General features: G+C 44.6%; 1 protein-coding gene across 11 annotated transcripts in view; it reads left to right on the top strand.

Annotated features, from left to right (window-relative positions):
• Positions 1-14,176, top strand: part of SNED1 (sushi, nidogen and EGF like domains 1) — a 3,218,914-nt gene that overhangs the window by 1,862,736 nt on the left and 1,342,002 nt on the right. The window lies entirely within an intron of this gene.

Here is a 14,176-nt window from a genome sequence, read left to right as displayed (position 1 = left end):
GCCATGACTGAAGAGGCCCAGGCAGTGAATGGATCGAGTCTAGTATCAGGACAAGTTACAGAACATACTGGTCCTGTTCTTATGTCCACGCTGGAAGGACATACCGAATGGATAACTTTCGATCTCATATCGACTCCCCAATTCGGGATCATACTAGGTTTTTCATGGTTGAGAATACACAACCCTGTCATTGACTGGGTGCAACAAACCGTCTGGTTCTCCTCGGAACATTTTGCCACGCAGTGTCTACCGACCCATCCTGTTACTACCTTGTCACGCCTGTGCCACTGGCTCACACATTGGCAACCATCATGGACGATATGGTACTCGTTTATCTTCATAATACTTTTTAAACAACCCCTATTCACATTTTGGTCATTAATTTCCATTTGTACGACATTGGTACTTTCCTATTTTCAGCTAACTACATGTACCATAATGCACCTTGCTTCAGCAATCAATTCCTGGCCATTCACATTTGTCTGTATTGGAACCACAATCCCCAGAAGCCGTAGCAATCAGTGCTGCTTCCACCATCTCAGGACCAGAGAGGGAGGAGGCAGATTATCTTCAGGTGTTCTGCTCCAGGTGCTGCCAATTAGCCTGCCTCAGTACAGGGCAGGGCTGTATTTAAACAGCTGCCTGCATGAGCTCAGTCTTTTGCATCAAGAGTCCTCCCAGCCCCTTTTTGCGTTGTGACTCGAATTTGTATGCTGTTCCTGCTGCTGCATTTTCCTTCTTTGATCCAGTGCTCTCTCGGGGCTGCCTGCCTTGCAGCCTGCTACACCCTGCTACCTACAGCCCTAGCCTTCTGGGCTCCCTGCCTCACAGCCCTGCTCCTCTGGGATCCCTGCCTTGCAACCTGCAACCCTCCGCTGCCTACAGCCCTGGTCCTCTGGGCTCCCTGCCTTGCAGCCTATTACACTCTGCTGCCTTCAGCCCTAGCCTTCTGGGCTCTCTGCCTCACAGCGCTGCTCTTCCGGGCTCCCTGCCTTGCAGCCTGCAATCCTCTGCTGCCTACAGCCCGGGTCCTCTGGGCTCCCTGCCTTGCAGCCTGCTACTCTCTTCTGCTTTCAGCCCTGACCCTCTGGTCTCCCTGCCTCGACGCCCTGTTCCTTTGGGTTCGCTCCTTACTGCCCTACTCCTCTGGGCTCTCTGTCTGCCGCCTACGACAGCTCTCAGTACTGCTCCTCTGGACTCTCTCCCTTGCAGCCGACTACAGTCCTCTGCAATCCACTACAGTTTTTCTGCACCTTGTGCCATCCGATACTGCAGCCCTGCTTCCTTGTTTGCAGCCCCCCTATTTCCTGGCTGCTGCTCCCTTGCTCTCTTCCTTGTTTGCACCCCCTTGTTCTTGATCCATGTCCTTCTCTTCCTTGAGTCCTCTGTCCTCCCCTTTAGTTTACCCATTTCTATTGTACTGTTCTTTCCTTCATTCCCTTCTGCTAGATTTCTCTTAGACTTCCTTTTCCCTGGTTATTTCTGTTATTGTCTCTCTTGTGTCTTATGTTGATCCTTTGTACAGAGCTTGACTGTTGGTTTCCGGCAGGCAACCTCTGCCCCTTTCCTTGTCGCGTTTTCTGTGTTACAGACACCCACAGCTGTTGTTCCCAGCCATGAGCAGACAGAGTGGTCCCCTGTAATAGTAATCTGTGCAGAAGGCTGGAGTTTCCAAAGGTCCGTGGAACACTCTTTTCAATTTCTGCATATACCCCAAGAGGGAATCCAGTTTGTTTGTATCTTTGTATTTCCTGCCCCTCTCTGTTCACAACTACAGTTGCATACTTTTCTTTCTTGTTGAGTTTCCTGTTGTGTGTGTACTTATCTGTCACCTTACATCAGCACAGCCACCCAAACCCTACCTGGGGGCCCTGTGCCACTCTTGACAGAGTGCCATCCTTGACAGACCTCTTCACCCTGTCTAGCTATGGTGTCTAGTGTTTCTTCAATCAATGCTACACTACAAGCTCCTGTTTTCCGAATTACCCTCGGTATATGCAAAATATGCCGATGTCTTTGGTGTTGGTCTGTCTGAAAAACTCCCTCCTCATCGGAGTTATGATTGTCCCATCTATCTAGCACCTGGGGCGATCATTCCACATTGTTGCATTTACTCTCTTACGCAAAAGGAGGAGGAACACATACCCGAGTATGTGGAGAAGGCATTACATCTTGGTCATATTCGGCCTTCTAAATCACCCGCAGCCTTTCCGATCTTTTTTGTGCCTAAAAAAGAGGGGGATTTACGCCTTTGTGTGGATTACAGGGCACTTAACAACATCACGATTAAGGACCAATACCTGCTGCCTCTCATATCTGAGCTTCTGGATAAATTGTCTTCCTCCACCATATTTACCAAGCTCGAATTTGAGGGGTGCATATAACCTTCTGCAGGTTCGGCGGGGTGATGAGTGGAAGACTGCTTTTAAGACCAAATTCGGTCTTTACGAGTATTGTGTCATGCCCTTTGGGCTTTGTAATGGCCCGGCTACTTTCCAACATTTCGTTAATGACATCTTTCGAGATATGTTGGACTGTTTTGTGGTTATATATCTGGATGATATTCGGATCCTCTCAGATATTACCCACCCACTTGCTACATGTTGGATCTGTTTTGAAACACCTTTGGGAACACTCTTTGTTCGTTAAATTAGAGAAGTGCATTTTTCACACTTCCTCAGTTGAATTTCTGGGGTTTCACATTTCTGCTGATGGGGTACATATGTGTTCCTCCAAGTTTTGCACGGTCTTGGATTGGCCTGTTCCCACCTCTGTAAAGGCCCTCCAATAATTTCTAGGCTTCTTGAACATTTACAGGCGTTTCATTGCCTCTTTTTCTAGTATTGTTGCCCCCCCTACACGCCTTACTAGCCCTTCAGTCCCATTTCATTGGGATCACCGAACACAGGCAACTTTTCAGGCGTTAAAGGAGACCTTTACTTCTGCTCCTGTCCTACAGCATCCTAACCCTATTCTGCCTTTCATCGTGGAAGCTGATGCTTCGGCTATTGCTGTTGGAGCTATTCTCTCTCAGCTATGTCCTACTACACAACACCTGCATCCTGTGGCTTATTACTCTCGGTCCTTTTCACCGGCTGAACGTAATTACACTATTATGGAGAGGGAGTTATTGGCCATCAGAGCTGCCTTTAAAGAATGGAGACATCGGGCCTCATTACACGGATGGCGGTAAGGATTTACCGGTACCGGTAAAATACCGGTACCGGTAAATCCTTACCGCCTTACTACGAGGTCCCTTTGCGGGTTGGGGGATTTAACGCCTGCTTTTTGCAGGCGTTAAAAACCAACCCGCAAAGGGACCCAGGGAGCTAATTACGGTACCGCAATTTGCGGTACCGCAATTAGCGCCTTCCCCATTCCCATTATGCCCTATGGGGCAAAAATGGGAATGGGGAAGGGCAATGGTGGAAGGGGGAATTACCGCCCCGCCAACCTTGGAATGGGACAGTAATTCCCCTTTCCGCCAAGGCGGTGCCGGTATTATACCGGCATGAACCATGGCGCTAATAGCGCCATGGTTCTCCGCCATCCGTGTAATGAGGCCCATCATCTTTTGGGCGCTCTGCATCCGGTTGTGGTCTATACGGACCACCGTAATCTGCAAGCACTGTCTCATGCCAAATGCATTAATGCCCGACAAATACGATGGCACTTGTTTTTTACGTTGTTCGATTTCAAAGTCACCTATCGGCCTGGTCCTTTGCACAGGAAAGCTGATGCCTTGTCCCGTATCGGCGTTGATTTAGACATGCCCAAGATCTGTCCATCCATTTTGCCTTCCGGATCAGTAATATGTGTCTGTTCCGTTTCCTCTTCTCTCCTGAACCGGCTTAGACAGTGGGCTATAGACCATGCTTCCTTTCTTGTTAGCCTAGGTGCTACACTCATCTCTGGTCTTCCCTATGTGCAAGTTCTGCTGTACTTACTTGATACCCTTTTGAGGAACATGGCCCTGGAATGGTCGCATGACTCACGCCTAGCTGCACATCCTGGTCAAGCCAATGATCTCTTGCACCGTTGGTGCTGATGGCCGGGTATGAAAAATGATGTCAATCAATACGTCTCTAGATGCGCTACCTGCGTGTAATGTAAAAAACAGTCAGGCAAACCAGTGGGCCTTTTGATGAAAATGCCTTCGCCTCCGCGTCCGTGGCACACGGTTACCCTGGACTTCGTGGTAGAGTTACCTGTGGTAAAGAACATGTTGGCCTTTCTTGTAGTGGTGGGTGTATTCACGAAGATGGTGCATTTTATCCTGTGTCCTGGCGTACCATCTGCCACCAGGTTAGCAGCATTATTTTTTGAACGCATTGTCTGGTTTTGGTTTTCCCACAGTGATGATATTGGACTGTGGTTCGCAATTCACTTCACGTTGTTGGCGAGCCTTGACCACTTCTCTGGGTATTGATGCACATCTTTCGTCAGCTTACCATCCCCAGACCGACAAACAGACTGAACGCATCAACGCAACCATGGAAAAGTTTCTCCGTTGTTTGTGTTTACAACATCAGACGAACTGGCTGTCCGTCCTAGGGGCTGCGGAATTTGCATATAACAACTCAACGCATTCCTCTGTGGACTGTTCTCCTTTTTATGCTTTGTATGGCCAACATCCGCAAATTCTGCCGCCTCTCCTTCCTTCATTGGATCAGGTCCCCGCTGCCAAGTCTATTCGGGACTCCCTGGTATCTATTTGCCTGTCCGTTATGCAGCATCTGCTGGATGCCCAATCTCGGGCCAAGTTTCAGGCAGACAAACATATGGCTCCCGCTCCCTTTTACCAGTGTGGCGACCGTGTCAGGATTTCTACGAAACATTTGTCTATCCGTGGGACATTACACTCCGGTGGCGGGTTCACCTGGTTTTTCATGTTTCCTTACTCCGCCCCTGTGTTCTGGGTACCCATCTTCCTGCCGCCCCTTCCCTGATCTTGGTGTGGAGTGAGGATGAGTATGAGGTTAGTTCCACCCTCGACACTCGCCTTTGCCGTGGCAGGCGTTTCTACCTAGTGGATTGGAAAGGGTACGGTCCAGAGGAGAGGACCTGGGAACCCGCCTCGAATTTGCATGCCCCTCGCCTTCTGCATCTGTTTTGGTCTGGGCGCCTCAGTGGTTGTCCGGGTGGGCTTTCTTTGCAGGGGGGTACTGTCATGCCCCGTGTCACTTTGCCTGCAAAACAACTTGTTTACAGGAAAACATGGTGACTGCCGTTGCGGCTATTATATCACCGCCATTTACCAGAATACAATTCCCGGCATCCTCAGCGCAACTAAGGTCACATGACTTTCACGTGACGCGCTTTTTCGTATTCTTGCTATGCCGCGTAATGTACCTATAAGTACGATGGAGGTGCGCGACTCTGGTGCTCCTTAACTGTTGTAGCATGTTGAATCGCATCTGGTATCTTGCTTTGATATTCTGGTATTTTGAACCCGGACCGCATTCCTGATTACGCTCACAGATTACCCTTACCTGACTCTGATGCCTGGCTCCTTCCCGAATTGCTTTCCTGGTTACCGAACCCCTTGCTTCCCTCCTGACCTTGCTTCTGCTCAGCGCGACTTGGATTGTTTACCCCTTTCCGATTCTAACGCCGCAGGCTGGTATACTCATATTTCTTCTGTTTTTCAGTATACGGCCGCCGCGTATTGTTTCCTGGGAACCATAGTAACTCTTCCTTTTTTCTTTGAGTGACTTCTGGACACTCTGCTGTTGGTCACTTCTCATCACAACAACAAAGGATTTCTATTGGGACACTATGCTGCACAGGGGGATTTCTTTTGGACACATTTAGGTGGATTGCTCTTTCTTGGGACACTCTGCTGCTTTCAGGAGGATTTCCTGGGGATTCTTCTGGTGTGGATTGCACAATTCTCTGGACAGTAGTTGCACCCTCGTTCCGTTCGGGTAGGCTGTATGGGACATTTCTGCTTGGAACATTGGGATTTGTACACTGGACACTAACACATGTTTCTCGCACTCCAGTAGGTCTATTGCTTTATCACCATACACTGCAGCTCTGTTGTTGCTCCTGACTTTTTACTCAAGCCCCTGGCCTGTCAGGTATTTTATTATCCTGCAAGCCGCGCTCTTGGGGAAAAGGTTTACTGTCTATGGTCTACTGTTCAGCTGACACGTTATTGTAAGGGTGAACAGTCTGCTAGGTTGGATACTAACAGTCAACCTTCATTGGATCACGACAGGAAGGACACAAGGAGGGGAGCATGCAAAGCAAAGCAAAGCAAAAATCTGAGTCACACTGTATGGAAACCCAGCAACAGCATGCACTAATTGCCAAAATGTTGACAAAGGCGATACTTTTGAAAATAATATTTTGGACGCAATGGTGTGCTATGTAGAGCTATGGAGAAACCCAATAAAATCACACATCAAAATACTGAAATAGTAAGTATCAGAGAGAGTAAAAAGGGGCCTAAACACAGAGGTGTTTAAAAAAATAAAAAAACTGCTAAGGCAGAAAGTTCTGGAAGTTAGGGGGTTGACACAGGTCAGTCGATTGATCATTGCTATAAAAATCTTACCCACCATAGGCTTTCAGTGCCAAGCACTGCATATGTGTATGTGATTTGGGTCAAGAATTAAGGGTTTGACAGACACCAAGTCTCAGTGTCCCGTGGATTGATGGCTAATATCCAATTTGCCCATCATTATTTCAGCAACTAAAATGGGCAGCCCCGCACCGATGTTCTAGGGCAATTCCATTTTCAAATATATCACAAATAGCAATCGCAGACATGAATGAATCATACGCCAAATTTAATATGTTCTAATACTGTCTAGCATCGAAAGTTATTGTAATAGCATTCAGTTGTTTATGTACAATGTACAAACACTGGGGAACATATTGAAAATGTTATTGTAAGCAGATTGTGAAGACAGCTACTAATTTTTATATCGGGAAGTCAACTGTTCTACAGGTACTTCTTTAGGTGGACAGGGCTCGTTTGCAATGTTTTGTGGCACTGTATGTGTCCTAGGAACATAATCTGGATCGATTCCATGAGTATGCATGGCCAACACATTCAATGTCAAATCTTTCACGAATTTGAATTCCATATCCTGATATATTGGCTTAACCACCTATTGTTTGCTTCGTTTTGTGAAGGCCTTGGGGTAACGATGCATCCCGAAATGGCCTGCAGTTTTGTTCCCTCCCAATGTTATCGTTGTGTGCAAGTACAGCTAGCCTTGTTCTGGCCTCCATACCGTCTATGCCGAAATGCAACCTTTTGGGCTGGTACTTTAGGTACATATTGTGGAACACCTCCAAATCTCAGGTATGACAGAATTCTGTGAGTGCCTTCATGTCTCTGGAAAGCATTTTATCGTACACAATCTTCTCAAGAGCTTTGTGTGCAGGGTGAACATGGTACCAACCACTTCTTTTTTCGTTTCTGCTCCTCAGATAAAGGTCCATGTGCACATTCGTGAAAATGTTGATTTTCTGTCCATGAGTGTACGTTGGAACAATGGTGCATCAACGAATGCCATTTCTCAATTAGAATTTCTACAAACCCATCACAAGTTTTGGAGCTCCACCAACGATGGTTGCTGATAGACTGACACCACTTTAAGATTTCCTCAGAACTCTTTATCTACCAGCAGCTGTCATTTTTTTTATTGACTGATTTGGCAACGCGCTATACATCGAACTGATGACGAATGTGTGGAAACTCTACTTGCATGGCCTTGGCTATTGAAACATGCCTGTCAGTGGCTATCGGCTCTATTTGCACCCCCCTCGATTGAAGAAATTCGACTGATTTGATAAAACCACGTTTCTCCATGGCCACAAAAGATGTACATTCGGACACCTGCACTATCCCCAAACTCATAATTTATTTACGTTCCATGCCTTGAAAGTGATATGTGCAGTACTTTGCTGAAAATACTGGGCTGTCATACAGTCCGTCGCCAGCTAGCCAAAAATGTTTCCCAGCGAATGGGCTTTCAATTGACATCTGTTCAACTTTCCAAGCTTCACTAATGGTGTGGAATAAGAATTCCCTTGATATTTGAAGTACTGGGTTTTAGCAAGGAACTCAAACCCCACAAATTGACAGAAACTAGAAATCTTACCGAAAGTAGACCCACTGAAAAGTAAAGCTGCTGAACATAGTAGATTTCCAGCTGGCACTTTGCCCAGCATCAGTTGAGCGGACCATCAAAATGTACTATAGAGGTGGACACAGCTGGCTTGGATTTTCAGGTTAGTGCCTTGGAATACACGATATACATTCACCAATGGCTCCCCGCATATTTTCCCCCTTAATGTATGTAAACAAAGACGATGGGTATCCCTTGAAAAGTGGACTGGGAGAACAATATACATAAGAAAACAAGGTCAAAAGTTGCACGTGTAAATATAGACACTATTCAAATGCTGATTGATTCGAATAGGTGTGTAGAGGGAAGAGGCTCAGTCAGATACCCAATTTTAACATCATATTTTAATAAAAAAACATCATAATAACATTAAAATATGTATAACATTCACACAATAACATCATTAAAATACATTTAAATGTATATCGACACAGATAAAGTATTCAAAAATATCAAAACATCTATCTAAAAGCAACCTGTTAATTGCTGCTGGATGTAATACATCTCCATCTATATTTCATAGACAGTATATATAGATCACTATGAAGGTGCTATCGCAAAAAGTGCTAAGTGCCTACTGTAGATACAGAATAACAAAGTATCTTCAAAAATACAGTTTCGGCGACAAAGTGTTGTCTAGTTCAATCGTAGGAACTGATGGTCGCCTTCGTCAGGGCACACTCTTAAATGAACTATTAAGTAAACATATGACATTGGAGACACACTGGTATTGAAATTTGCATAAAATTTGTAAACAGACCAGTGGGTCCCATGGTTGTATCGCTGCAGTATTTCAAACTTGATTACAGAGCTCAATGTCTGTAACAGCATCGACCCAAATAAAAATAAAAAAACAAACACACAAAAAGAATTTTGGGAAAAAGAAACAAAAAATAACCAATAACCATTAGAATAAAAAACTGACTGGACCTCAACATACACCACACTAAATAGAATTCAATTTGGTGGACTATCAACAGCAAACAAAACATGTTCACCTAGATTAGTCCATGTAGGGTGCAGAGAAAAACTGCTTCATTCACGCAGCCCATTACATAAACAGATGATAGCCATGTTGCATCTGTAAAGACAAAGAAATATATGGGATGTAACTAATAATTCCAATATCAGAACATAATGCAAAAGAAGACTAACCCAAAGACGTGCAAAAAGCTGGATATCAATACATCTACTAACCTCTATTTTGTGCTATTAACAAACATATGCACAAGTAGAACGCTGAACCCTATTCACATCTAGCGTTCAAAAACAGGGACTCCAGAACGACATCCCAGTGTAGTCATAGTAAACTTCAATGAAGTATTAAACAAGGCCGGTTGGTGAGGCCTAGAAAGAAAGGGAAAGAAATAAAGAAAAGGATATCTTTATTAGCCTCATTGAGATAAAAAAAAACACTGTAATAGGCTATTCGACAGTGGAAAGCCATGACTGTTGTCAAGTATCTGGAATGTAATATGGACACCCCCATAAATGAAAATTACATATCGTAATAAATAATGTCAAAGAAGGTACCACTACTGATGCAAGTGAAAAAGAACATCAATTTGCAATGGGCATATTGGTGCCCAATATAGTACTCAATAAAGAGAATATCTAGCCAAATGCGTGTCACACATAAATGTATGGACACATTTCAGCACCTGTACAATCTCTAGCAGGTAGCTGTCAAATACAATGTATTTTTGCTTCTTTATCAGCCAATCGTCTGGCATGAATGTAGTCTGTGATTTGGCTGTGGTGGACATAGCGAAAGAACTCGACAAACTGAAGTCGAGATCTTTAGCAAGTTCCTCGGTCAGTTCCATTGAACCTTCAATCTCTGTTATTTCAGGTTGTGATATTTGCACGCGAATTGGAAAAACAGATATAATCGAATGTTTCTTTGGTGGAACATTTTTGGCGGGTGTAGATTGTGTCAAGGGGTCTGCAAGGAATTGCAATGCATCTTCATTGTATTCAGTCTCATCTTGTCGAGTTGTCACATGGTAGCAATGGTCCATGGACACTTTGCATGGATTGCCGGTCACATTACATTCAGTTTCCGGCCATTGGGCATAAGCACCACAAGTCTGGTTAGAGGTTGGACCACGCTGTGCCCCAAATAGTAGTTGCTCCATTGTGAAATCAGTTTGGCAAGCAACATCTTTTGTTTCATTTGTTGTCTGTGTCTTTATACTTCGCTTCCTTCTGGGCCTCTCAAAGATGTGTTGAGATACATGCCCAATTTATAGCACACATACAGCAGATGCCACTTTACAAACAGAAACATTATATGAATAAGTCAACAGCTTAAAAAGTTCTACAAAGCAAACTTGTTTGTTCGTTACCCTTGTTTTTTTGGTTTTCTTGGAAACCGCTATTCTCTTTTTCCACCGCACCAACAAGCTGAAAAAAATAGCATTTTTATATGGTGTACATCCAGCACATTTAATTTTGTTGCAAACCAACATCTGTACATATCTACAAACAGAACCAGCTTGATTGAATAGGAAAGATTACAACATTAAAATGTATTCCAAATGCAATGTGATGTGCAATAGTATTCAATGTAAGGTTATGTTTACCTCTGGTCCATGTGCCTCCTCTTCTATTTCAACACCTTGTGTATATTCCTTGAACAGAATATTCATTAAAAAAAAGGAAAGGTGCATTGTACTGGAAATTAAAATTAAAATCTTTCATCGCACTGTGCACTTAAACACAAAGTATTATTAAATGAGTAAGAACCGTATACTACTAGGTTTGTTCTCGCAACACTGAGAGAACATTCGTATGAACATACCCTCGTAAACAGTCATAATATACCGTTCACATTGCACCTGATAACGTTCAGAGATGACCCATGTGCTTCATCAGAGATCACTGTGCAAAACATACTGATTGTAAGGTTGCCCTCAAACTTTTTGTAATGTATTCTGCATTAGGGAAGATGTACGCATACCGCATACTCTGGACCAGTTGCAAAGGATGAAGTGATTGTGGCCAAAGTTCCAGCATCCACCTGTAACACAGTACTTGTTTTAGTACGGGTGAAAACAGCGAAATGGAACTGTGACAATGAGATTCAAACAATTGTACATATAGAGTGACACCCATATATGCCACTTAGTGTTACTAACTGGTAGCACACATAAACGTTTTCATTTCATTTTAAATTGCAAGCATAACACATTTTCGTAAAGGACAAGTATAATAAAATTACTTGATAGGTGAGCGAACTAGATGTTGACTCTGGAAATGAAATTGATGCAGAATCTTGTTCCTTCATTTTCCGAGCATTGTCATAAAGTGGGCCAAGGGAAAAACATAGTTGTATTAGATGTGTGGGCAGATCCAACACTCGAGAACATCACTTTGTGCATGCCAGTAGGACTCACCATTGGGACACTGGACGTGTTGGTGGTTTCTTCACTTGTGAGGGGCTGTGCATCCATCACTGTGCTCTATGCCAAAAAAGGAACATGTCAAGCAACTGATTATGAAAACACAATGCAAGTTTTAAAGGGCACAATGGCATTGTTTTATAATGCTCATAATTGTTAGATTTGTTAGAGGCTCAAGAAAGCGGATGCCCATGTAGTGTAGTGAAATCCAGTATAGTAAAAATTCAATACTATCTTGTAGCAATGGAAACCTTAGTAAGAAACTTTTGAAGTAAATATACACTGAAAGCTCTAGACCGTTCATGAAGTTACCATTTCAGTACCTAACAGATTTTGATAGAGAGATAGTACTTATTTATGCAGCCCATCATCCAACAAAACAAGAAACACAGCTAATTCATCACGCAGGACTCACCAGAGGCAGTGTGTGCATAAATTCAGTTGGAATTGCACGTGGAAGCAATTTACGATGAATTCGGGGTCGACGCTACTTAGTGTACTCAGATCAGTCGTACATATCATTGGTAAAGTGCCAGCTGCAGATGCAGAATCGATAGGACCTCATGTCCGTCAAGACATCCTGGACTCTACTTTCAATCTCGTCCACCACAGTATTTAACCCATTCTCTTATTAAATCAATATCCTTCGGGAATATATGCAGGACCATGCCCAGACTTTTTGAATGGCTCTTAGAAGGGCAACCGAGTACCATACAGGCCGGCATTCCTCAATTGTCTCTTAGACCTCTATAGAAATATAGAAATAATTCAAAAAAATGACTGTATGCCAGTGATTGGTGTGATTGTATTACAGCTTTCTATGCAATATTAGTTTTTTCAAAGAGGGGAAAACATGTTTAGAGTTGCAGAAAGAACACAGCAGTAACGGTAACTGTCTAACCGATATGATTGGTATACTGCTATTTGTAACGTGTTACTCATCCATTGCATGTACTTTCATGCATCAAAAGGGAACATTCTTACAAACATGTCCCATTAAATATTATATTCTATTGCATTGGACAAAGATGCAATGTGGTATTTTTTTAGATGAAAATACTTGAAACATTAGACAATGGTGAAGTCATTGGGCTAAATGAAAATTACAATGGCTGGTACAATTGGTGCGAATAGTAAAACAAATTGAGATTGGCAGTAGATGACTGCAGAGAAGGACATTCAATGACCTACTACCCTTACCTGGATGAACAAACAAGCTGATTCAGCAAGCAGAGGAGCAACTATCCGGGGAACAAGTTGCACAACAAACAGATACCTTACTGAGCACAGAGATCTTCTCCTGTTAAATGTCAAGGTGTTTATAGAGGATTAGAAAAGAAGGTGTGTATGTGAATGTGTGACATGTTTGTTGCGGGGTCTTGCAGAGGGGAGTCTGGAGACACTGGGTCTGGGGAGGCCATGGGAACAATGGTCACTGTGCAGAAGATCCCTTTTGATGTGTACACAGTGTTTGGCACCTTGGCTGTTCACACCCACCCATCCCCCTTGCTTGCGCATGGCCACAGGTGCGAAATGCCATTGATACTAGAGGGGGAAGGATGGGCATGGGGCGAGCAGAAAAGGCCCAGACAACTGCTGAAGGGAGACACACTTGTGTGGATTGCAAGGGCGGGGTCGTGCAGAGGGGAGTCTGGAGGCACTAGGTCTGGGGAGGACATGAGGACAATGGTCACTGTGCAGAAGATCCCTTTTGAAGTGTAGATGGTGTTTGGCACCTTGGCCGTTCACACCCACCCAGCCCCTGTGCTTGCGCATGGCCACAGGTGCGAAATTCCATTGATACTGGAGGGGGAAGGATGGGCATGGGTTGAGCGGAAAAGGCCTGTAACACTGCTTAAGGGAGACACACTTGTGTGGATTGCAAGGACGGGGTCTTGCAGAGGGGAGTCTGGAGACACTGGGTCTGGGGAGGCCATGAGAACAATGGTCACCGTGCACAAGATCCCTTTTGAAGTGTACATAGTGTTTGGCACCTTGGCCATTCACACCCACCCAGCCCCCATGCTTGCGCATGGCCACAGGTGCGAAATGCCATTGATAATGGAGGGGGAAGGATGGGCATGGGGCAAGTGGAAAAGGCCAGGAGCACCGCAGAAGGGAGACACACTTATGTGGATTGCCGGGGCGGGGTCTTGAAGAGGGTAGCTTGGAAACACTGGGTCTGGGGAGGCCATGAGAACAATGGTCACCGTTGTTGGTAAGGTGACGATACTTGCCCCCCACCCTTGCGTCGCTCTAGAAACATACCATATGTAATAATCAAGGGGTGAGGCGTAGCCACCCCCAGCGGCATTCTGTTGCACCACATCCTATGGAAAATCATCAATACTTTATAGCCCCCGCATCAGCCATAAGAAACCATTTGTGAACAAGTCCCAACGCCATCTTTTCTACCAGGTCCGAAAAACAATCTCTATGTAGAAATGCAGCTCTCATCCATCATCCACAGCGCCTCGCACAGCCAGCCCACACCATCGCCTCCCCCTTGCCAGCTCTGCATGAGCCCTGTTCTCACGGAAGCCAGCCATGCCTTGTTACAATCCTGTGGTATGATTTACGAAAGAATATGCTCTGCGAAGAGCGTGTGACAGTGAGTAGTCATAA

Source organism: Ambystoma mexicanum, chromosome 10 (assembly GCF_040938575.1).
Source record: "Ambystoma mexicanum isolate Mex_15411 chromosome 10, UKY_AmexF1_1, whole genome shotgun sequence".
Taxonomy (NCBI): Eukaryota; Metazoa; Chordata; class Amphibia; order Caudata; family Ambystomatidae; genus Ambystoma; species Ambystoma mexicanum.
The sequence above is the reverse complement of the archived record's forward strand: the minus strand, read 5'-3'. Positions and strand labels throughout refer to the sequence as shown.